At 40.9% G+C, this 26,035-nt stretch overlaps 1 long non-coding RNA gene across 1 annotated transcript in view; it reads left to right on the forward strand.

Annotated features, from left to right (window-relative positions):
- The window catches only part of LOC116876999, a 30,015-nt gene extending 16,784 nt beyond the window's left edge, over positions 1–13,231 (forward strand). The window contains exons 2-3 of the long non-coding RNA XR_004384509.1: positions 11,163–11,239; positions 13,155–13,231. This is a non-coding gene — a long non-coding RNA (uncharacterized LOC116876999). The remainder of the gene's footprint in view (positions 1–11,162; positions 11,240–13,154) is intronic.
- The last annotated feature ends 12,804 nt before the right edge of the window (positions 13,232–26,035 follow it).

A 26,035-nucleotide genomic window follows, 5' to 3' on the forward strand; every position in this document is an offset into this window, starting at 1 on the left:
TTAACCATGACTGTCTTTGCATTTCTATCGGCATTCCCTGGGGCACCAGGAGGGGGAATACTGCATAGGGGTTCAGAGCTTCCACCGAACCTGTCACACAGCCTTCTACTGGGTCATGAATAAGGTTCAGAGGGCTAGCACACTTCACATTGTTTTATGGAGAATGAGTTATCAGACTACAAACAGAATTTGGGAATCCTGCTTGGTTGGTGGGGAATATTTAAGTACCACTTCCCCGTTTCTGTGTGAGAAGTTTCCATTGGCCGTAGCTCTCTTGGGCTTTCTCATCCCATCACTACTCCCTCAGGAAGAGTGTCTTTTCTGACTGGTGATAACGGAGAACAAAATGAACATGTTTCAGCTCCTTCTCATCATACCTTAGCCATGTCACAGACACAATTGAGCTGGTATGGTCCTTGGGGTAGCCTGTAGTCTGGGGGGAAGTTTTTAACTCAGGAAAGTATTAGCAAATCAATTTTCCCAAACACTTAAGTCATCATTTTTATATGACTTTTGTGCTTATATTTCAATGGTATCTATACTCAAGTGGGAAGGAGAAAGTTGACATTTTCAGAGCTGAGCACTTCTGCCTAGGAGTTGAGAACAACCACGTTCGATCTTAATCTCTCCTGTTTTGTAAAAATGTGCATCTTCATGAATTTCAGCACATGAATATAACTGATTGTTCAATGTCTAGGAAAAGGGGGAACTTTCATATTACTGGTGACCCAAGCTTTTAGTATTGAAATTGTACCTGTATTCTGAAAGACTTCCAATTTGCATGTAATTTAAGGGTTCACTCAACTTGTTTCTTATTGAAATCTTGTAATGATCCCACTATAATTTATTTTTTATTGTGTAGCTGGATAGTTATTAATAACTTCTATTAAATAGAAGTAGTTTCACATTTTACCAATACCTTCAAATTGTTTTTCTCATTACTTTTCTAATGTTTACATCCATGTTTTTTCCTTATTATTGGCCCCTCAATCGACTAGAGACTGTAGCTGATTAATAAGATCCATTAGGAACTCATCAAATACTTAAGAGGATATATTCAAATGTCACTCTCTCACTGATGGCAGAATATATGAAGTATCAAAAAAGAGGTCTAAACAAAGTTCTCCAGAGGAACAGAGTAAGGAAATGTCACCTTTATGACCATGGAACTGGTCCTCCATAAAATGAATATCAACTTTAGATGGTCAGTTTTTTAAGTCTTGATCTCAGATATGTGTCATACAATAGCAAAGAAATTTGTTTGAAAATAAACGGATAATAAGTGAGCACTCTCCAATTTTGATGAAAGTTCCATGTGTTCCAAGATATTCCTTATCAGGCTTGTTGGACAATTCATTTGTTCGAGACATTGAAAGACCTTTACCTATTCCAAGAAAGTGGTCCAGCTGACAACATAATCCAGATTACTTTGGATGATCTAGCCCTGTCCTGGCAGGAAGCAGGGCCTGAGGGACTGCATAATGGATAGTCAGGCCCATAGAGAAGGCCTAGAACACTCTGAAGAGTCACCTTCCACAGAGGCTAGATGATCACCTACCAAAGATACTGGAGGAGATTCTTGTCCTTGATAAAAAGCTGGTAAGGGTGCATATTCCCTGCAGACCCTTTCCCTTCTGAAATTTCACAGTTCTTTTATAAGAAGGCACATATAAGGACCCATAGCGGTGGGGAGCTCTGGTTAGCCAAAGAGAAGCATGAGAGAATTGGGTGTTTGGACTCTCCTGCCCCCTCTAGTAGAATTATTGGTGCTTATTTTCACTCTTTTACAGAATCAATTTTGACTCAGAGGTCAACCCAGCATCAGTAGGGAACAGCCCCATGCACCCATATAGTTCTCAACTGCAAAATCCCTACTCTTTTTCCAGGATGACAGACTTGAATTCGGATTCACTTCTCTTGATTATTCAATACAGAACTGTTTTTTGTTTGTTTGTTTGTTTGTTTGTTTTTTAGAGAGACAGATCACAAGTAGGCAGAGAGGCAGGCAGAGATAGAGAGGAAGGGAAGCAGGCTCCCCACCAAGCAGAGAGCCCAATGTGGGGCTCAATCCCAGGACCCTGAGATCATGACCTGGGCTGAAGGCAGAGGCTTAACCCACTGAGCCACCCAGGTGCCCCTCTCAGTCTCTTTGATTAGAGCCCCTACATTCTATCTAATTCAGTAAACTTCTTACCATCTTATGACAGACTTCAGAAAAAAAGCATAAATTTTTGAAGAAAAACAAAATATAATAAAAACTCATCTATGCATCACAGTTTAAGAAATGAAACACAACAGGACAGATAAAACTTTTCATTTTTTCTCCCTTGAATATATTTCATAGTCAATCCAGTGGTAATCACAAGGAAATCTACTAAAAAATGTCCTTTATTTTCCCCTTTGACATACATATATACTATACGTGCCAGCTTCCCTTGCAATAGGTCAGAGCATGTGACAGAATTCTGGCCAAAAGAATGTGAATGAAATGGAATTACACCACTTCCAAATCTGGCCATAATCCTGAGCAATCCTCCAAGTTCTCCCCTTAGCTGGCTGCACAGAGAAGTTTCCAAAGTCCCCAAAGTTGGAGTGGGGGACTACAAGGAACATCACTCAGTCTTCAAATGACTGTGTGGAGCGATTTTTTACTATCAACACCATTGGACTGTTAAATGAATGAAAAGCGGACTTGTTTTGAGTTAGCCTACTCTCACGAGTTGACTAATCATTTCCATGCAGTTCTTCAGACTTTAACCACATGAAGAGGAGTCCTCAATCAGTACATAACTTGCATGTTTTCCAACTTAATATAATGGTGTCAAATTACATGTGTTCTTTAACATCTTGGTGTTTTTTTACTCACCGTGGCTTGTGAGACCCATCCATACTCACAGATGTCCTTTCAATTATTTTCACTGTTGTAGACTTCTCCATTGCATGAATATTGCATAATTTGTGTATCTGTAACCCTATTTCTGGCTATTTAAATAGTTTCATATTTTTTTTAATTTTTTAAAATATTTTATTTATTTATTTATTTATTTGAGAGAGAGAGAACATGGAAGAGAGTGAGAGTGAGAGCACAAGCAGAAGGGAGGGGTAGAAGGAGAAGCAGACATCCCATTGAGCAGGGAACCTGATGTGGGACCTGGTCCCAGAATCCTGGGATCATGACCTGAGCCAAAGGCAGACACTTAACAGACTGAGCCACCCAGGCACACAATATTTCATATTTCTTGCTATTATAAACAATGCTTCTATGAACATTCTTATACCTATTTCTTTAAGTGTGTGTATATATACACACACATATATACTACATATACACTCTTATATACTATACACATATAACATATATATACTATACATATACATATATACTATATATAGCATATATACACATATATAACACACACACACACCCCTCTCTGTGAAGATAGATAGATGGATAGATATCCTTAAGATATTTATCGAATTAGCTTTTGCTGCATGAAATTACTTCAAATGTTAGTGACAACACAACAACCATTTCTTTAGCTCACAATTCTATGGGTTGGAACTTTAGTTTGAGTTCAGACCCTGTTGGTTTGAGCTGGGTTTTGCATGATTTTATGATCACCTTGCAAGGTATTCTCAAGTAGCCAAGCTGCTATACATGTTCTTTCTCTCATCCTTCAGCAGTTTGCTTCAGGCTTACACATAAGGTGTCAGGGTTCTAGGAGCAGTAAGAATAGAAACTGTAAGGTCTGTTGAGGCCCAGGCTCAGAACTGGCACAACTTCACTTACTTGCTTGGACAAAACTAATCACAAGACCACGCTAGAATCATAGAGTGGGAGAATAAACTCTATCTCTTGATGGGAGGATATGCAAAACATTGCACTGATTTTTGTAATCTGTCACACCTAAGAGTGATATTTCTGAGGGCACCCGGCTGGCTCAGTTGGTAGAGCATGCAACTCTTGATCTCGAGGTTGTGACTTCAAGTCCCACATTGGGGATAGTTTACTTTAAAAATGAGTGTAATTTCTGGGTTGTAGAATACACATATATGCAACCTTACTAAACTTTGCAGAAACTTCTTCTAAAAGGGTCTATATACTTGTTGGGGGGTGGGGGAAGCAAGCAACGTTGGGTACTAGTTGAGAGCTTGGACTCTGGAGCCCTATAGTCTTGCTTGAATCACAGCAGTGCTGCCTGCAACTGTGACTCTTGCCAGGTTTTTTAAAAATCTTAGTGTTCTCATCTGTGAATGTTCTTGGTTGCAAGACTCCAGCCAACTGAGGCAGGCAAAGACTTTATTGGAAAGCAACTGCTTGGCTCTCATAATCAACTGGGAGTCTGCACAACCAGGCTTAGCATATGGGTGGGAACCAAGGCAAAAATTGGGGGAGATTGGCAATAAAGAACTCAGCCAGGCCAGTTTTCTTTAGAAAGAAGAGAAAACTCCCAGGAACCAGTCAATACTATGGGGTTCAGAATGAACCATGAGTTTGGTGCACCTTGTAGCCCTTTCAGAAACAATCTATAATGAAGTCACTTCCCTGCTTCTGCCTCACCCAACTTATAGTCATCCCACACCCGACACCAAATTCTCTGTTTTCTATGGAGACACACATCAATGCAAAGTTAGTTTAGCAGAGATCCATGCCAGTCTGTCTCTCATGTTTTAATTGATATTTTACCCTCTTTCTCTACCTTTCCTCTGAAAACTTGGCTGTTCTGCTTCTCTCTCCATTAGGTAAAAAGTCAGAGCAGAAAAAATCCCTAGAAACAAATATAAAGCACAAGCAAACTTATGGCAGAAAGGGAAAGCTATAAACCAGTAGACAGATAGCTTGCTAGGGGCAGAATTAAAGTAGAAATAGAAAAAAAAATTTAGGTAAAAAAAAGAGTGAAAAGACCAACTGACTGACTTTTTTTTATTCACAGTTTAGGATTGGGCCATCCTGGAATTTTGTATGTGGTTTTTTTGTATGCATATATGTATACACATTTTATATATATGTATACTTTTACATATTATATCATATACACACATACACATATAGATATGTACATGCAGATTATATATATTACATATGTATGTGTATAACACACACACACACATATGTAAAATGTTTTTTGACTATGTTCCCCAGTTTTTGTAAGAGAAGATATTAAGAAAATGATAGAAATCATACATGAAGATAGCTGGAGATCAGTTTGTAAAATCAATGTCTCCAACAATAAACAAGCATTTATTAAGGATCAGTTACATGCCAGGTGCTAGGGACCCAAAGAATCACAGGGACTCACTGAGCTGAGTGTATGATGGAGTATTCAAGGGCTCATGGTCTGGGGTGGACTTGATGGGGAAGAGTGAAACTAACAAATACAATATATTTAATGGTCACAACAAATAGGCTAAAAGGAATAATTAAAACTGACTACTGAGGTTTTGCAAGCTGTAAAAGTCAAATGATAGTACCTAACAGATCACATCAATTTCAAAAGGCATTCAATATCTAAAAAGATATTCCATTTACTACATTACATATCAGGGACTCATTTTCATGTGAATAGCCTCACCACACAAGGAGTCTGGAATGAAGGAAATATTCTATGTTTAAGCATTAAGCAAAATTCACCCCAGAATGGTCCCCATTACTTTAGGTATCTAGTTTCACTCTGCCTATACCCATCTTGCTAAGACTAGGAAGGATCAACGTCTGCCCTGGACAGGAGCAAGTGTCATCCCTCTGTCCCTCTGCGGGAGCCAGCACCGGTGCAGTCACTTGCTGTAATTGTTTCCCACAATTACCTCTTCCAAGAACTGCTCACTTTCTCCTTTGATGATTCTTCATCCACTGTTGGGCGTTTGAGAGGAACTAAATGACATTAATTGTGCTTCTCACAAACAGACGCCCTTTCAAAGGACCATAAAATAGCAGGTGCAGCATCGTTGGAGCAATTCCTTCAGATGGTTGCTTTGAGTTTGGATTAGTTTTGAGTCTGGGATAGTAATGCAACCCTGCAAATTGCTTGCAACTCCACTCATGAAGCTGCTTTCCATAAAGAGACAGTAACTGGGAAGATACTCTCTCCTAGAGCTAAACTCAGAGCTATCAGTAAGATATTTGTTACTGACACATTAGGTGTGGGGAGAGGGAGGAGAAAGCCTTGCTGTGCCTCTGGGATCTTGCAGGGGCTGCTGTGGACACCCCAGTGCTGAGACCTCTGTTATGAACATGGCCATAGCCACAGCCGTGACACTTTGCTGGAAAAGCAGGCATGAAATCAGAAGCCTAATTCTCCAAAAGGGTTCTATTGTTACTGAAGCAGACTATTAACGCTAGCTCCTTCAGTGGCCAAAGAGTTAAAACTTCTTCCCCTCACAACTTAGCTGATGACAAAGAACACTAAAACTTTAAGGGGTATAAAGGGCAAGTAGTCAATTAAAATCACATTGACTCTTTGCACAATGGTGAAAAGGGGCAAGCGGTGTTTAAAGTAAGAGAAACCTCATTTCCAATATAGATGAACCACACTTGAGTCCTGCGACCTTGAGAAACTGACCTGGGCTCAGTCTTTGTTCACTTATTTATAAAATGGAGCTAACGACATCTTCTTGCTTATTGTGAGCATTAAATAAGATGTCACGGGTAAAGTGTCCCGTATTTGGCAACTGCTCAAATTACATTTGTATACTAATTTATGTATGAATATCTACATCAAAGATAGAGTTTGAAAATGACTCCCTTTCCACCCAATCACTGACCCTTCTTCCTGTGTCTTATTATTCCTACACTATTCTCAGTGTTTGAATATTCCTTCTCTGCACCTGTCTTTTGCTCAATCATATGTACCGCATCATAAATGAAGGGGAATCAACTTTTCTCTCCCAAAGCTACAAGATATGCATGTTGTCAAAGAATAAAACAAAATCAGAGGTTTTTGTTTGTTTTTAAGGAGCTCAATGAATATACTTGCCCGATGTAGGTTGACATCAACGAAGAAGCTCCCCAAACCATTGTATAAAGAGCAGAGGTGATAGTGGTATTTGTGATATGCTACAAAAGCCAGAATGGGGTTTGAGGGAGGTTCATGGTGTGTATGCTAATTCAAACTGAAAACTTAAGCTCTAGATAGCACCAAATGGTTCATAAGTCTGTCCATGTTCCTTCAAATGTGTTCCCTAATTCATAGGTCAGGAAATGTCTTCATTTGGGTCCAGGAAGGATCTGGTTTCCTGGTCATAACTCAAAATTCAAAATTACTTAGTAGCACTAGCTAGTTAGAACCAGCCATGGTGAACACAGCATCTGGTTTCTATCTATTCTATACAAAGTCTGCTGTACATGGAACATATTAAGACTGAGACTACAGTGATCATGGTTGGTACCCAGGGAGCAAAATTTAAGAAGGCACTTACTCTTAGAGTTGTGCTGTGTGGTTTGGCACCCAGGGGCAAATGTCTCCTTGTGTACTCTGTCCTAGGCTTCCCACTTGCCTCACCAGGTCTTGGCCCTGCTTTGAATCCAACTGCCAGGACTTTAGACTTTACCAAGTACAGAGAGGAGGCATTTCAGGAAATGAGATATAGAATATTTTTGAGCTGAAAGGAACCTCAGATACCCCCTCTATACTATTTTTCTCATTGGAAAAATACAACTGAGGCCCAGCATAGACACATGAATTATTCAAGTCACAAAGACGGCAGAAGTTTCCTCAGGCCAGCTGGGAGCTCTTGCCCTCCTACACTTTAGAGTCATGTCGTGGTCACAGGATACTTCAATGTCAGGGTTTTAATGGGTGCATTCCTTTTTTCTGATTTTATCAATTATGGGAATGAAGCCAATGTGCAGAACTTTACCCCTGCTGGGCTGGGACACACTTGAGGAAGGTTGGGGCATGCAGGGAAGTGAGTGGGAAAGGAAGAAGAGAGTTAAGTTTTCATATATTCCTGCACTGGGGGGCAGACACATGCAGAGAGGCTTGAGTACACCTCGTTTCATCTTCACAATATCCCTATCCTGGGGAAATTTGATCTCCATTGAAAGTTGAGGAAACTGAACTTTTAAAACAGAGCTAGCTGGGGTGCCTGGGTTGCTCAGTTGGTTAAGTGGCTGCCTTCCCCTCAGGGTCCTGAGATTGAGCCCTGAGCCTGGTTTCTGCTCAGCAGGAAGTCTGCTTCTCCTTGTGACCCTGCCCTCCCCTCCTCTCCCACCACATGCTCTCTCTCTCTCTCTCTCTCAAATATAAAAATAAAAACAGAGGTAATAAAAGGCAGAGCTGGGATTTCAAGCCAAGTTTCTCAGGGTCTGTATCAGTTAGAGATCTTTTGGGGGAAAGTGACAGAAAAATCCAACCAAATGATCAAAAATATTTTTGCATATTCCCACTAAGGCTGGAAAGACCCCTGGCTTGAGGCTCGGCTACATTGGTCATGCAGTCTCAGTTCCCCTCCATCTCTTGGTTCTGCCATCCTTCCTGTTACCATTGTCGTCTGGCTCAGGTTGGATGATAAGATGGCCAGACAGCACTTCCAGGCCACCATCCTCTCAGGTTCAAGTCCAGAAGAAGAAAGGAAAAATCTTCTCAATAGTCCCAGCAAACATCACATTTCATTCTGTTGGTTCTGAATGTGTCACATGCCCATGCGAGGCTACTTAGAGTGATCAAGGAAATGAACATTCTGATTGCCTGAGTCTGAGTCACATGGCTGCTGTGTGGGTGTGTTAGACCATCCAAGGCTCCAGATGTGAAGACAGAGGGGTTAGTCTTCCTTTTTGTTAATACAAGATCAGCGAAGGACAAGGAGGCAAAACCTGCAGCTGGCGTGGCAAGCTCCTAAACCTGATGCCATTAATAAGATCCAGAGAAAGCCCGTAAAAGCAGACCACTGGGGAAATATACTCGAGGCTTAGGAATTGTAGCAAAACCTCCCTAATATTGCAGGATTGTGCACAACTGGGGCAGAGAAGAGGCAATGTAATATAACCCCTTAGTGTGGCACGGTGATGTCACTGAATCAGGCTTAGAGACAAAAATAAATTGCTCTCATGTTTCATCAGTCACCAGAGAGCCAGGATGTAATATAAATGTTGACCTACAGGTAAAATATGTACCTGATATAAAGTCATCTCGGTTTCATTTCAGGATCATGTTAAAATAAATTCATGAGGAGGCCCATTGGATTTGAGTCATCAGGTAGAAATTCCACCAATGTTCGGTGAGGACTTTGGTGTGCACTGTACCCACCCCTAGCAGGTGGGGAGGGAAGCTTTAACTGGAGGAGAACCCAAAACATGGGACTGAATCTGCAAAGTCAGACACTAGGAAGATTGGGCTGAGGGATACTGGGAGCAGGCAAAGAGGAAGGAAATCTGGCCCTCGATCCTGTGAGGCGTGTGGCAGACACCTGCAGCTCTGTTGGCAGCACCCCTACTTCACCACCTCAGCATGCACTCACCAGAATTCCAACCGCCACTGCCTGCATTTCTTTGCCTGAGGGCTTTCTTTTGCTGTAGGAGACTCACTTGCCATGCATGGCAGACCAGAAGAGCCAGAGGCAGATAACTATGCCACCCCTAGCTCTCACCAGTGACTGAGGGAAATGGAGGTCTGAGCACCCCCAGATCCCTTCTCCTATGAGTAGTAATGCAGACACGTATATTTCACACTGGCTTCCCAATGAGATGAAGTTCCAGTCACCCACAGCAGTAACTGGCTTGCGGATGCACCCTATATTGTTTGTCTCCCTTTTCCTTTCTCACTTCTCCATGCCTCTGCTTATCTTCACAACCCAAAGAAACTACTTGTACTCAAGCCCTTGCTTCTGAATCTGCGCCTGGAGAAACACAAAGATTGGAGATGGAAATTACTGCCACTGAAGACATGAATGAGCAGGCGAGTTATAGGTTAAGCAGTGCTCAAGAACCAGGCAAGTAACCTCAGTGTTTCATCAGCTCAAGGCTTCTAGGTGTGTATCAGGAAGCTAGAAGTGATTGCCCAGAATTCCAAAGGAGACTCTGTCAAGTAAAGGGATTGAAGGCGTGTGTCCCGGCTTGGAGCCGTTGAGAAGATGTTCAAGAATTTCAATAGTGGAAGTCAAAGCAACTTTAGCTTCCACTCTGGCACTGCTCCCCTGGACCTACAGTGCCATTCCTTCCCTCCTTGCTGTCCTGGTGACTCTGTTTTTCCCTGTCTGAAGAATATTCATTCCATTCTTAGCCATGTAAAATCCTATCCTCCTTTAAAACTCAGTTCTTCAGTCCTTCCAGAGCAGTGTGTGCCTTCTCAGCAAGAGCCCCTCCGTGTTGTACCGAGTGACCTTGTTACACCTCTACTCTCTCCAAATGCTCCTGCCCTCAGCCTGTGAAAGTCAGGAGGGCAGGAGCTGTGTTCATCCCAGAATTCTCACCCTCAGCACAGGCATTTAGATACCTCACTAAATATTCAAATGAAAGAAAAAGAGAAAAAGGAAGTTGGGCAGGGTAGGGGGAAAGGAAAAGGGGAAGATGGAGGAGGAGGAGAAGGAAGCAGATGAGGAGGAGGAGAGGAGGAGTTAAAACATCCCAGCAGCCTGCAGAAGTGCCAGCAAGTACCACTAGGGAAAGAAGAAATGCGCACAACTACCCTTGAAATTAGTTTGGCAGCATGGCAGAAGAGAAAACATTTTTGCTCTTACTGCTGGAGGCATATGCATTGGGGGTCATGGGGAGCTTTTAGGGGTGGGGTCAGAAAAAGCAGAGCATAACATTTAAGAATGAGCAAGTGATTTAGCTTGGCTGGGGTGTGGGCGAAGTCCAGACCAGAAGGGGATGATCCTAGGTGTGTTGGGTCTTGAGGCATTGATCATGGACTAGCAGTAGCCATCACCTAGGACTTTGTAAGAAATGCAGAATTCAGACACACCAAAACAAAACCTTCATTTCAATAAGATGTCTGGGTGACTCCAATTCTCCAAACACATTAACTCTTGAGAAGGACTGCAGATTTTGGAAGCAGGATGAACTCAGAGTAAACAAGGTCTTCTCCATCATCTGGGCAAATAGCACATTTGAAATTACTGACATCCCTAAGCTTCTGCTTTCCATTTCTTTTCCTAATAAAGCCAGAGATGAACTTCACTGAATACTGTTAACAATTTGCTTTGTCACCTCCTTCCTTTTACAGATGGCTTTTGTGTGGGAAGCTGTTTGACAGAAGGGAATGGAGTCACACAGCAAAGTGTCTTTTGAGTATAAGGAGAGGTATGTCTATTCTCATTATGTCCTCTATCTTCCTCCCATACCCCCTCCCCAATCTTCCTTCTTTCTTCATCAGACTCGTGAGGATGACTCCTTGAATTCCAGGGGTCTCGAGAGGCTAAGGTTCAGATGTAATTAATGAAAGTGTATTAAAAGAAAAAAAATCCAGATTGATTTATGATTTTATGCTTCAAATGTTTAAATTTATGTTCTTGTTTCAGAGATGAGGCTAACACAATAAAAGTTCTAACATTAGATTTTTAGATAACAATGATCTCAAAACAATTGTTTTAAAATTTCCTTCACTATTGTCCAAAATCTAAACCTCTTTTTGGCTTCCCCTGATGCCTGGAAAATTACTACCTTTCCATATCTATCTCATGCATAGGCAAGGAAATGCCTCAGAAAATTTACCAGAGGCAAAATATCACACAATATTATGGCAATATCTTGACATATTTTTTATACAGTTCTATTAATCAGAGAGCTCATGTAGCATCTCAATGTGACCAAATAGCCGTTATAATTTGGTTGTTTTGGTGGCTACCTGCATAATTTCAAGCATGTCTGCAAAGATCTTTTTCTTAGCAGAAATCCTTTTTTTTTTTTTTAGCACAAATCTTTAAAAAAAAAAACTATTACTTCATTCTGTCTTTGTCAAAATAGCTTTGGGCTATATCTGTAGGAAGCCAGCTATTTGTCAATTATCCAGCTACTAGGAAACAGATATACCCACTTGGATCTGAGTAATTGGATTCTTCAATTTGCATCCAGATGCTTCTGTGTGGAAACTATCTATGACCAGGAAATATACACAATGTAGATTAGTAACTTGACAGAATAACATTATTTCAAATGCATAGTTTCCTATGAACTGTACACATAGAAGTGAAATTCATTGTCTAATATCTTGCACATAGTAGGTGCTCAGTGGCATTTTGGGGATGTGGGCATAAATAGAGCAGGTTTGAAAATGATACATCTATCAGCTAGTCTTTATATCCATTCAGTGCTTTTCTTTGAATAGCCTGCATTGATTTGAGTTACATATAACCATTGTGTGACTTGATTTTAAGTGCCTTTAAACTTAAATAATGATGCTCTACGGGAATATGCAAATGAGATTCACTTGAAGAGCATGAATGCTGATAATAGAAGAATTAATTAAGTCATGGGAACTATCTTTGCCACTAATTCAATGTGATAGACTTGGGCTGATTTCCCTATTTGAACATATTGCTGGAATTTCTCTTTTAATGCAGGGAGACTTCTCTATTCTGAAATAGAGGAACTCTTTCCAATTCAAACTAGAGAAGGGTAGTTTGTGTTTGCAAAGGGGGTTGGATTCACAAAGGAGATGCTAAGTGAGTCCTCCCTAGACAGGGAGCATTTCTGGGTGGAAATCTGGGCTGCTGAAGAGGTACCAATTTCTGGCCAAGCAAAGTAGGAAAGAGTGTTGAATTCAGTAAAATGTGGTGGAAGGAAATGAAAATCATCAGATCCTTTCTCTGGTGGGTTGGGGTTTGTTGATCTACAAATGAAGCCCTTTTTCCTGGGTACATATACTATTAAGTAATCAAAACCTTTAATTAAGCTTTTGTTCATATCTAGGAGGGAAAAAGAAGCATATGGGCTTTGAGTGAGACAGGTCAGGGTTCTAACCACATCCCAGGCACCTAATGTGATTTCTCTGAGCCTCTGTTTGCTTGTTTGTAGAGTGGGTTGTTGTAAGGATCCAAGGAGATAATGTACACAAACATCTGTCACAACTACTGCCTGGCACATGGCAAGAGCAACGCAGATATTTGTTCCCAAAAAGAAACTTCTGGGATTTGTGCAATATTGTAATTTATAAGAAATACATGTTTGGTCAACAGATGACCAAACATGTATTTCTCATGTCTTGGTCTTCCTCCAGGGTTCCTGACTCCTAAAACCCTTAGAAGTTCCTGTAATAAAAGCAATAAAGAGTGGCGCCTGAGTGGCTCAGTGGATTAAAGCCTCTGCCTTCGGCTCAGGTCATGATCTCAGGGTCCTAGGATGGAGCCCCATGTTGGGTTCTCTGCTCAGGAGGGAGCCTACTTCCCCTTCTTTCTCCGCCTGGCTCTCCACCTACTTGTGATCTCTGTCTGTCAAATAAATAAATAAAATCTTAAAAAAAAAAAAAAAAAGCAATAAAGATGTGTTTTGTTATGTTAATGAAGGCAACTTTTGGGGCAACTTTTGGACCCCACCCAAGGATAGGGGCCAGTTGCCTGGAGAACCAACCAGGTGATTAGAGGGTTGGAACTTTCAGTCTCACCCCCTACCCGATCCTCCTAGGAGAAGAAAGGGCTGGAGATTGAAACAGCCAATGGCCAATGACTTAGTCAATCATGACTATGCAATGAAGCCTCAATAAAAACCCAAAGGCCTGGGTTCAGAGTGCTTGGGGTGGTGAACAAATAGACATGTGGGGGAAAATGGCACATCTGCTCCACTCTTTCCCCACACTTTACCCCATGTATCTTTTCATCTGGCTGTTGATTTGTCTCCTCTATCATGTGTTTAATAAACTGGTCAATGTAAATAAGTGTTTCCTTGAGTTCTGTGAGGCACTCTAGCAAATTAATTCAATTTAAAGTGGTGGCTGTGGGAACATCCTATCTGTAGCCTGTCAGTCAGAAGTATGGTAACAGGGGATGCCTGGGTGGCTCAGTCAGTTAAGCTGCTGCCTTCACCTTAGGTCATGATCCCAGGGTCCTGGGATTGAGTCCCGCACAGGGCTCCTTGCTTAGCAGGGAGCCTGCTTTACTCTCTGCCTCTGCCTGCCTCTCTGCCTGCTTGTGTGCTCTCTCTCTCTCTCTCTCTGATAAAGAAATAAAATATTAAAATAAAAAACTACAGTAACAACATGCTGGGGCTTGGGACTGGCATCTGAAGTTGTGGGTGGGAGACAGTCTTATAGGACTGAACCCTTAACTTGTGGAATCTCTTGCTTTCTTAAAGTCGTGTCAGAATTGAGTTGAATTCTCAAATAACCTGCTGGTGTTTGAGAGAATTGTTTGGTGTAGTGTTTGGGGACCACCCCCCTATCGGAAATTGGGCCTGGAAACCTTAAAGGAATTTGCACGGAGACTGCACAAATCTTTAATATTTTCATAGGAAAGCTATATGGTCTGCTTCTGTTTTTGTTTCCTTGTCTATAAAATGTGGAAAATGGTAACACCTATTTTATAGAATTATTTTTAGAAGTAGCTGAGAAAATGCATGTAAAGCAATGATGACAATCTCAGGAACGTAGAAAGTGATTGATGATAGTGGGTGTTTTAATTACCTGTACCTATTTTTGACAATGTCGGCCATATGAAAATTGATATGAATACCCAGAAATTATAATAACAATAGTTGCCATTAATCTGGTGTCTGCCATGTTTGAGACACCATGTTAAATGCTGTAAGTATATTTCAGTTTAATCTTCACTACCACACAATAAGAGAGGTGTTATTCCCACTTTACATGAGAGGAAACTGGGGCTCAGAGTGGTTATGTAATTTATCTGAAGCTACAGAACTGGTTAAGTTAAAGTGACAAAGTTGAGGTTTCTAATTCCAGAGCCAGTGTTCTTTCCGCAATTGCATGGTAGACAGTGCTATTTCAAGACGTAAGTGTGACTCTGGATAAGGAAGCACCATGACTTATGCATACTCTGCATTGTAAGTGAGGGTAGCAGATAATTTCTGGAAGGAATATTTTAAATAGGACGGAGAAGAAAATTTGTTAGGCCTGGGCATGTAGAAAGTGTGTGTGTGTTAGGCTTGGATTGGGGAGGCCAAGAACAGGGAAGACAAAGGAAGAGCTGAGAATTCTGAAAACGAACTTGGCTTGTACATAGTAATATTAGACTGAATATACTCTGGTGTTTCTGTGCCTTTTGAATGATAGCATTTCTTAGCAATTAAGAGGATGCTCTGGAATCCTGTGGGACCTCATCTGGGTTCAAATTCGAGATTTTTCTCTCACCAGTGGTGTATTCTTAAACATGTTATTTAGCCTCAGCTTTCTTTTCTATAAAATGGGATTAGAACATTAACCATCATTAGTATTACCTTGGAAAATATCACCTACTTCATGTCTAAGAAATTCTTATTTAACTGGTCTGGCATGTAACTCAGGCACTGACATTTTTAAAAACTTCCTGAAGTGATTCAAATACACAGTCAGGGTTGACATCATCAGCTGAGTATTAGAATGTAAGTTCTTTGCAGGTAAGACCATCTTTTTTTCCATTGTTATGGCCCCAGTGTAGTTCACTACCCAGTACATGAGAAGTACTCAATAAAAGTCTGATGAATGATCAATAGCTGAATGCATGATTAGGCTTAGATCCAAATCTGAGGTTTGCTTCTATATGTCCAGTGCTCACTCTATACTCTATAATGCTACTTCTTGGATATTGTTAGATGACTGCTATTCTCCTTGAACAATATGGCTTACCCTCAGTTCTTCAGATAAACCAAGCTAAAAATATGAATTGTTGTCTCACCAAATTGAGGAATCCAGCGATAGCTGAGCTTCAAGCATGGTAGGATTCCAGAGCACAGATAACCGCATCATGACTCTGTTTCTCTCCCTTCTTCTCTTTGTTTCTTCTCTCCATCTGACTTCTCTATCAGATGGGCTGTTCTTTGAGTTTCTGGATAGCATCCCCTGTATCTGCTTATCTCAGGGCTCTATGTCACTGTTCCATCCTTGGAGTCAGGGGTAGGAGCTTAAAGTCCATGGGCTAATGCTCCAAAGAGAATCAGAGTTCTCTATCAAAGAAGAATTATGGCCTCTTGACTACCAAATCCAACAAAATAGATAGAAATGCCTAGAACTCAGCTATCTTATGGTTTCTAAGAAAAATGTAATTGTAAGAGGAGTCTACCTATTTTCTTCTGAGGAGACCTACTTCCACCAGCAGTATACCAGTTGTGCTGAACAATGACAAATGGTTGTTCCCTGTGGGAAATATCTTTCATTAGTGTCCTTGGCATCTAACACATTCTTTCATTCTAAAAACCATCACCTTTGATTACACCATATTGCCGATCACCTGGAGCAGTCATTCTCAAAATAACCAGGTGCGATTTTGTCCCCCAGGAAATAATAGACAACATCTGGAGAAATTTTTGGTTGCCACATCTTAGGGGATGGGTGCTACTGGCATCTAATGGGTAGAGCCCAGGGATGCTGCTAAACTATCATACACTGCACTCAATAACCCTCCACAGTAAAAACTTAACAGCCCGAGAAGTTAATGATGCCAAGATTGAGAAATCACGAACTTGATAATTATAGAAGCTTCCTAAAAGTTCTCTGTATCTTTATTCTCTTTTTTTTTTCTCTAGTCTTTCCACTTCTGGTCCTCTAAAGTGATTTTTGTACAGTACGAATCTAATAGTATTGTCTTCCTGCAGAAGAACCATATAGTTTCTCACGATGACAGAAACTACAAATTCTTCACTATGATTCAAGTCCTTTGAAAATCTGGTTCCATCTGACCTTTCAAACCTTCCTCTTCCTATACCTCCCCATATCCAATATACACTTAACTGCCCCAGATGTTTTCTTTCTCTTACGGAGCAATGTATCCATGTATGCTGTACCACACCAGGCTTTCCTTTCTTTGATGTCTTCATGGTGTTTCTCCATATGTAGATTGCTGTTCCCACTTTTTTTCTGTCATTCATGCACTCATGCACTGGATATTATTGAATAGCTTTCTTTTGCCAGGTGCTGTACTAAACCATGCAGATAGTGGTGGATGAGTCATCATCAGTTCCTTTTCCTGTGAGCTTAGAGTTTAGTAAGGCAGACAAATAAGTGATGTGATGTGATGTGATGTGAATGGGGAAAGGGCACTGGGAGCATGTAACTTGGCTGGAGGTTGGGGTCAGAGAAAACTTCTGGGAGGAAGTGATTTTTAAGCCAAAGTATAAACGTAGTTAGAGTTAGTCAGGCATTGGCCAGGTAAATAGGGTTGAAATTGTCTTTCCCAGCCTACCCAAACTTCAAGGCCTTGTTCCTATGTTCACTCTTATCTGGGACCTTCCTAGGTTTTTCCAGTGGAGATAAATTCCTTCTGTTTGGCTCGGATGACACCTTTGAGGTCTATTATAATATTTATTACCATCTACCTTGCTTATGTATTCCTGGTAAATACAATAAGTGAACTCATGGTAAATATTTAAATTGAAAATGTCAGACTTGGCAAAGGATTCACAAGCAATGTTCTCTTACTTCAGAAAGACAGTTTGAATGCTGTGAAGTACATTTTTCTCCCTCACCAGCAAAACAACTCCACCAAATATCATACATAGATTTTTAGGAGGAAGTTATCCTGATGTGTGGTGTTGGAACTGGACGCTGAGAGATACAGGAGGCAGCATGCACACCAGAGTTCACCCTTTGCTATCATCAGGGTAAAGCCCAATCTAGACACTTCATTCATTCAGTGGGTATTGTTGGGTACCCTGCTGTGGACCAGTTGCCAGTATTTGATATAGAAAATAGACTGCTAAGCTAGACTGAGGCATTCTTACACTGTGTCTAGTAGAAGATAGACATGAAGCAAAGAATCCCATGAGTAGATGTGCACTTGCTAACTGTAATGGGTCCAATGAAGGACCCATCCAATTGTAAACTGTGATGGGTCCAATGAAGGGTCCTACCAGGGAATCTGAATAAGAGAGTGATTTGGTGCATATGTGTGTGGGGGGAGTGCAGAAGGGGGTGACATTGGAAATAAGGGTCTGATCATTAACAAATTTGACAAGTAAGGGAACAGGAAAGAGAATATCTGAGAGAGGAAATAACATGAGTTAAAGAAGGAATGTTCAGGGGTGCCTGGGTGGCTCAGTCGGTCAGGTGTCCAACTCTTGATTTCAGCTCAGGTCATGATCACAGGGTCATGGGATTGAGTCCTGCATTGGGTTCTGCACTCAGTGGGGAGTCTGGTTGAGATTCTCTCTCTCTACCTCTACCTCTCCTTCCCCTGCCTAGAGTTGTTCTAAATAAATAAATAAATAAAAATCTTTAAAAAAGAGAGAGAAAAGGAGCATTCACAGAAAGGAACACTATGAATTAGGGAGACTGAGAGAAGGCCAGTCTATTCTATGCAAGAAAGCTGAGGAGAAGTAACTCATGAGATGACGCTGGGAAGACAGTATGCAGGGCCTTTTAAGCGATGGGAAAATTTGGGGGTTTTATTTTAGAAGCAATGGGAACCCATTGGATGATTGTAAATAATGTGACATGATCAGATTTGCATTTTTCAAAGACCACTCTGGCTACAGTGTGTAGAGAACCAGAAATTGTGCTTGTAGGGAACCTTAAAAATTTGCTCCATTAATAACCCTTATAGGTGATAAACATCAGAGCATGACATGTTTGATAAATTAGCTGAGTCATTTAATCCTGTCATAGCAGTAGCAAGCCTTAACCCTTTCTGTTGAAGAAAAAAGGACTCTAGAAGGAAGGTGGTATAATTTTTCAACACTCTGACTCACTTTTATCTAGTAGTAGCAGTAGTACTAGTATTAGAGTAGTAGACTCAGTAAGAAAATCTAAACCCATATCTTGCAATCAAAAGATACAAAAGTTCTCAATCTGAGACTGGTTGTACTGCATATTTACTACATCCTTAGAGGGTCCCAAATGGCTGTGTCTTTAAGAGTCTTGTCAACACAGGTATTGATAATGGAGTTCAAATTTCACACAGGTGTATCTTCACCTCAGGATGACACAGCCTCTGAGCTCGAAGGCTCCCCAAGAGCCTCAGACCACATTAACAAAGAATCCCTGACAGCAGCTAGACATTTGTCACTTAAAAGAGTCCATTAGAAGGAAATAAAGAGGATCTCTTAGGTAGAGAAGGGAGAGGAATGTGCTTCCCTGGACACTGAGTATTATAGCAGGAGACCCAAAAATTGTACTTGCCAAATGTTTTTTGCTGAATTCTTTGTCGGGAAACAAGGCCGGGGCCCAGAAAACAGGCAGAGTCCTAGTAAAGGGTAATGGAAAGAGACCCCTACTCCTGGCCTGGGGAGAAGGAGCTATGAATTACCAGGTTCCATTTGTGACCCAGCTGGGAGTAGAGATGGGAATCGGCAGTCATCCTGCCCCGATCTCATGCTCCATTTCAGTTCATTTACATTAACATCAAATGGAGAACTGCAGGATGTCCAAGGGAAACGAAAGTCCCTTAAATATTGGTGGCTCTTTCTTGATACTTAGGCAAAAGTGCGCCCGTATATAAGATATTAGTGGGTAATGGGCTCCATTTCACAGGCACACCACACCACACAGTTAAATGTACAAGAGTTAGGCAATGATGAGCAGAATGTATGTATAAATATGTATTTGCTCATAACAAAATATACACTTTGCTGTATACTACACCTACCCACTCTTTTTCATAGAGCACATGCCTGTGCACACTTGCACACATGTGAATATATCCACATGTATGTAACAGTAGATGTGTAGAAGAGTACACATGTTGGAACACAGAAAAATTTTACATGTGCAGTCGGCCCATCGACAACACAGGTTTGAACTGTGTGGGTCCAGTTACATGAGGATTGTTTTAATATAAATACAGTATAGTACTATAAATGTATTTTCTCTTAAAGATTTTCTTAAGAATATTTTCTTTTCGGGGTGCCTGGGTGGCTCAGTGCTTAAGCATCTGCCTTTGGCTCAGGTCATGATCGCAGGGTCCTGGGATGGAGCCCTGCCCGTATCAGGCTCCCTGCTCAGCAGGAGGCCTGCTTCTCCCCCTCTCACTGCCCCCTGCTTGTGTTCCTTTCCACTGTGTGTGTGTGTGTGTGTGTGTCTCTCTCTCTGTCAAATAAATAAATAAATAAAATCTTAAAAAAAAAAGAATATTTTCTTTTCTCTAGCTTACTTTACTGTAAGAATACAGCATATAATATATATATATATATATAACATACAAAATATATGTTCATTGACAACACTGTCAGTAAGGCTTCTGGTCAACAGTGGGCTATTAGTAGCCTTTTGGGGAGTCAAAAGTTACACTGGATTTTTGACTGTATAGGGGTTCACAGCCCCTAACCCCCCAATTGTTCAGGGGTCAATTGTATACATATATACATATAGATAGATGTATAGATAGAGACGCATGTTCACATATGACATGTCCTTATATTGAGGCAATAAAATTCATGGTAGTTTGCCTTTTTTTCTTTAATATTTTATTTATTCATTTGACAGAGAGAGAGAGAGAGATCACAAGTAGGTAGAGAGGCAGGCAGAGAGAGAGGGGGAAGCAGGCTCCCTGCCGAGCAGAGAGCCCCATGTGGGCTCGATCCCAGGACCCTGAGATCATGACCTGAGCCGAAGGCAGAGGCTTAACCCACTGAGCTACCCAGGAGCCCCAGTAGTTTGCCTTTTTAAGGATTTAAGAAGAATCTCTTACTTTTTCTACCTTTAATCTCTAGACGTCATTGAAAGGGCTTACATGATTAGTAAAGACCCACTCCTGATAATCTCCCTTTAGATTAACTTAATTGATTGGGGACATTAATTACATCTGTAAAATCCCATCATTTTTGCCATACAGCAAAACACAGTCATTCTAGGGAAATCCCATCACCTTTGCCACAGCCTATTGGGTAGAAGTAAGTCACAGGTTTCACCCACACTCAAGGAAAGGAGATTACACAAAGGTGTGGATCACTGGAGACTATCTTAGAATTCTGCCTACTATGCTGGAGGATGGACAGGTCTGACTTTATTACAGGGAAGTCTGAGCTGGTAGCAAATAAATGAACTCACCACTGATGATCAGCAGTTGCATACAGAGCATCCTCCTTGAGTTCTGAGCAGATTTTAACTACTTTATTTCAGTGAACATTGGTTATTCATGCTCACCACAATTTCCACAATATCTTCTGGTGGTTAAAATTATGATAATTAGCTTTATTTAATAATAGGGTAATTAGTCCTTGAAAGAACAAATATCACTAAGATCTGTCTAGCCAAATTGCTCAGTGAAAGACCGTTCTACTTCGCGAGCTGGTTTCTGAATATTTATTCCTATTGATGATCAGTAGTTTGTCAAATATCCAAAACATTAGAATTCATCCCATCCTGAGCTGCAAATTTCTCAGCTTTGCCTTGCAAGCTTTGGAGATCAGTGTTGCCATACTTCAAATCTGGTATTGGTATTTGGAGGGGGAAAGGAGCCATGATGGGAGGTGGTGGTCGAAATGAGCAGGTTGTGGTGGACCCCCAGATGTGCCAAACAGATTCTCCATCAGGAATGAAGGACTTGTTAATTCAGCTGTTGGGAGTGTTACTGGAAGATGACCCATATCTGTCAGCCCTCCTTGAGAATTGTCATGAGTTGAAAAAAATTGCCTTGTTCAATGCCACATCCTTTCCCAAGGATAACCCACATCCAGTGACTATAAGAGACAGGGGCATGAAAGTCTGAGGGGTCCTCTCAGCTCCAGAGCTAACTGTGGGGTGATCCCATCCAATCACTAGGATCAATGTAAATTCAACTTCTTTCCAATCTTGCTTCCTTTTCCTCTCTTCTACAGCTATCAATCCCAAGAGCACTCTCTAATAAGTGATCCCAGACTGATATCTTATTCAGTCTGCTTTCTAGAGAGCCTACCCTTCCACAGCCAACAGAGAGGATTAGGGAAGAATAAGGGTTTGGGTCCTCTCCTCTGGCCAGCCATTCCATACTACTCACTGTTCCCTCAGCATGTAGTTCTCCATTTCCTTGACTTTGCAAAGACTGCTTCCTCTGCCCCCACTTCTTCACTCTGTGATTGAATTTCCATTCATTCTTAGTGATTTGTATGAAATGTGAACTTTGTGTATCCTTCCCTTGTCTGCTGGGGAAAATTAATTACCTCTCTCTGATTTCCTAGTTTTTGCTACATGCCTGTGCTATATGTACAGTACACATTGCATCTTATCCCACTTATTTGTTCATGTGTTATTCTTTCCTGCTTGATTGTATATTCCTTGGAGGTCTAGATCATGGAAGGCAAGTTGGTTAAGAGGTATCACAAAGCTTTACAGAAAACATTGGCTTTCAAAAGGAACTTGCTGGGTTGGTGGGCTTCAGAGAGGTAGAAGGATTCATTTCCACATTATAGGTAGGATATGTGCAAAGTCAGCAACAAGAATGAGCATACAGCAGGGGCAGTGAAGTGGTTAAGCTAGCTGTAACAGAGTTGCAAGTAATGGGAGATGAGGAAGGACCAAAAGGTCTGGATGAACTTGTGAAAATTTTTAATGTTATGTTAAGGTGTGGGCCAACCCTGGCAAACTTCTATGGTCCAGGAGTCAAGTAAGTAATAGGAATGAATAAAGATGTTTTGGTATATAGCAATTTTTGACACTGGAAATTAGGCTCAGGTATAATTTCACTTTTTCTTTGTCACTAGAAAAACAATAATGCAATTGTGATGATAAAGGACACCCACCATCCATCCTTCGTGTTGGGAAATAGAATTGTTAAGATTTTTTGCAGTGAGGGGTGCCTGGGTGGCCCAGAGGGTTAAAGCCTCTGCCTTCGGCTCAGGTCATGATCCCAGGGTCCTAGGATCGAGCCCCGCATCGGGCTCTCTCCTTGGTGGGGAGCCTGCTTCCTCCTCTCTCTCTCCACCTGCCTCTCTGCCTACTTGTGATCTCTCTCTGTTGAATAAATAAATAAAATCTTAAAAAAAAAGATTTATTGCAGTGATATTTTTATTCCCATTGTATACATTAAGAAACTGAGGCTCAGAGAAGTTTTATTGGTTTTCTTTACTGTTTTCTGTTTTCTTTTGCTTTGACTACCCCTTTAATCTTAATCATTTCCCTTCTACTGCTTACTTTGGATACAATTTCTCTTCTTTTTCTAGCTTATTAAAGGTGAAACTAACGTCCTTTGTCCACTGCATGACTTTTTTTTCTTTCATTTGTTTTAAGAAGTTTAATCATGATGTGCCTCAAAGTACTTTTCTTCATGTTTCTTTTGTTTGGGTTTTGCTTTGGTTTTGATACTCTTGGATCTGTGAATTTATTGGTTTCTTTTTTCCACATCTGGAAAAATTTTTAGCCATTATCTTCAAATATGTCTATGTCCATTTTTTAGAAGGCCGATTATACACATATCAGGCTCCTTGAATTTATGCCATAATCCACTGATGTTTCATTCTCTTCTTTTTCAGTCTTTTCCTGTCTGTATTTCATTTTACAGTTTCTTTGCTGTGTCTTAAACTTTCCTAATCTTTTCATCTTCATTGTCTAGTCTACTATCAATCCTATTTAGTGTATCATTCATCTCAAACATTGTAATTTTTATTTCTTGAAGTAAAATGTTGTCATTTTTATACCTTCCACTTATTTCCTTAACATACTTAATCTTCTACTTTCTTGTACATTTTCCAGGTATTATAGCAGTTTTAATATCTTTATCTTTTAATCTTGTCATCTTTGTCCTTTTTAGGTGAGTTTTCCTTAACTGATTTTCTTCTTCATTATGTGTAGTATTTTCCTGCTCCTTTGCATGACTGGTAACTTTTTATTGAATGACAGACAATTTAAATTTTACTTTGTTGTGTGCTGGATATTTTCGTGTTTCTCTAAGTATTGTCTTGGCATATGATTAAGCTGCTTGAAAACAGTTTTATCCTTTTAAAACATTCTTTTGTGGGATCAGAAAAGTATTTAGTCTAGGGCTAATATTCCCTGCAGTTCTAAGACAAAATCTTTCTCTACTAATTCATTCACGATGCCCTAGGAATTATGTGGTTCTCTTCTCTATTGGCCTGTGTGAGCTTTGCAAATGTTCCTTCTAATCTTTTCAGATGGCTCTTTCACTGGTCTTGGGAGCTTCCTCACTTGTATTAGCATTTAGCTGAATATTTGGGAGGGACTCTGTAGATCTCCAAAGTACTCTGTCCAAACAGGTCTCTTTATCTCCAACACTCTGCCAAATTTTGATTGCCTTGATCTCTCAGAACTCTCAGCTCTGTCTCCTCAGCTCAAGAAATTCAGTGGGCTCTGCTTAGGCTCCCAGTCCACATGCTACAGCTTAGAGATTCTGTAAGTGGTAATATGAGGCATTAGTAGAGATCAGCTAAATTGTTTCCTGTCTCTCAGGAATCACTTCATCAGTTGAAGTCTAATAATTTGAGAATGATTGTTTCATATATTTTTGTCTGGGTTTTTAGTAGTCCCTGTTACTCCATATTGGCAGGAAGTGGAATTTCTGCACCTGAGAAGTTCTCCATATACAAAAAATTAATTTTAAAAAAGCAGGAGGGCTAACTGGCTGGGTCCATTTCACAAATTTTAATTACTTTATCTATTTTTTTAATTACTTTATGTTGTTATGGCTCTTCTTCTGCAGTGCCCACATTCCCGCTGTTGTTCAGCACCTGCAGGACAATGGGGTCTATAACACTGAAACATCACTTCCTTTTGCCTCCCTCACCCTGGGGCTCGTTGTGGTTTCCTCCTGCTGCTAATCTCTGGGTGTCCTCACTGTGGCCACTATGGAGGAGTGCTGTTTAGATATTCTCTTTCACTACAAGGGGAGCATGGTTGACTGAGAGGCCCAGGTTTCCCACCATTCAGTGGATCTATCTGCTGCTGTTAGGCAAGGTCATGTTTTCCCTAGGCTGCTCCCAGCCAGTGACTGCACCATGACCAAGGAACTAGATCCAGTTGATCCTTTCATCCTTGTCCATCCTCCTCTAATGATGACTTGTTGCATAGAGACCCCTATTCACCTTTTTGAGACTTTGTCAGAACCTTAGCTGCAGCCTGAGGCTCTTTGTACCCAGTTCTTCCTTTCCTTTGATAGATGGGTCTGACTCTGAAGGCTGTAACTATCTGTCGGTGCTCCCACCTGCTTTGTACTTCACAGAGCCTTTTCCCAACATATCCTTAGTATACCTAATCCCACTTTGGTGTCTGCTACATGGAGGACCTTCTCCCGTTTGGCTTTTTTTAGTTACCCCAGTACTGTCATAACTAAGTCCCCCATGTTAAATTCCCTCTGTTGAACCACCTGCCATGACATCTTTATTTACTGACAAGACCTTGATTCTATCTGTTCCTAGAAGGCACTTTAGAAATAATATGTGGGCATATTAACACGTAGGGCTTGTGCCCCTCACCTCTATTTCAGCCAGATGAGGTCCACATTTCAGTGTTGCTCCTGGGCTACAACAATCCAGTTTTGATTATAAGTGAACAGCTTTCCTTCTCACACATTCATTAGGCTCCCTGGCCACTCAAATCCCTCACTTGTAGCCAAGGTCTGCCATTTGTTCAGTATGCCCTAATGGAATCTTCATACCACCATTAGAAGGCTTGAGGCAAATCCTCGGTGAATTTCTGGAAACCCCAAGTACAGGCTGGTGCCTTGAAGCTTGTCCTGCTTTACTTCAAATGGTGTACAAATAGCAGAGGGCTTATTTGGCATCCTGGGGTTTAGAACTATTTATGAACAGCACATACTGAGTTTGAGTCATGAATAATGTGTCCCACTGGCTGGACAAGGGTAGGGGGTTGACTTGATTGTCTTTTTACTCCCCTTTCTCTCTGGAAATCCAATCGATTGGGACAAATTTGCAAGCTGCCTGTTTTAGACAGGTGCAGGCTCTCAGACACTGCTGCTAATGTAGTTCTTTATTCTACTCTGAACTCTTGCCTCCTTGGGAAATAAAAAGAGATTTGCCAAGAAAAGCAAGTTGTATCGATAGTAGTGAGCATGTTTACACATATGACCA

The sequence above is a fragment of the Lontra canadensis genome, unplaced genomic scaffold (genome assembly GCF_010015895.1).
Source record: "Lontra canadensis isolate GAN:19392208 unplaced genomic scaffold, GSC_riverotter_1.0 scaffold49, whole genome shotgun sequence".
Taxonomy (NCBI): domain Eukaryota; kingdom Metazoa; phylum Chordata; class Mammalia; order Carnivora; family Mustelidae; genus Lontra; species Lontra canadensis.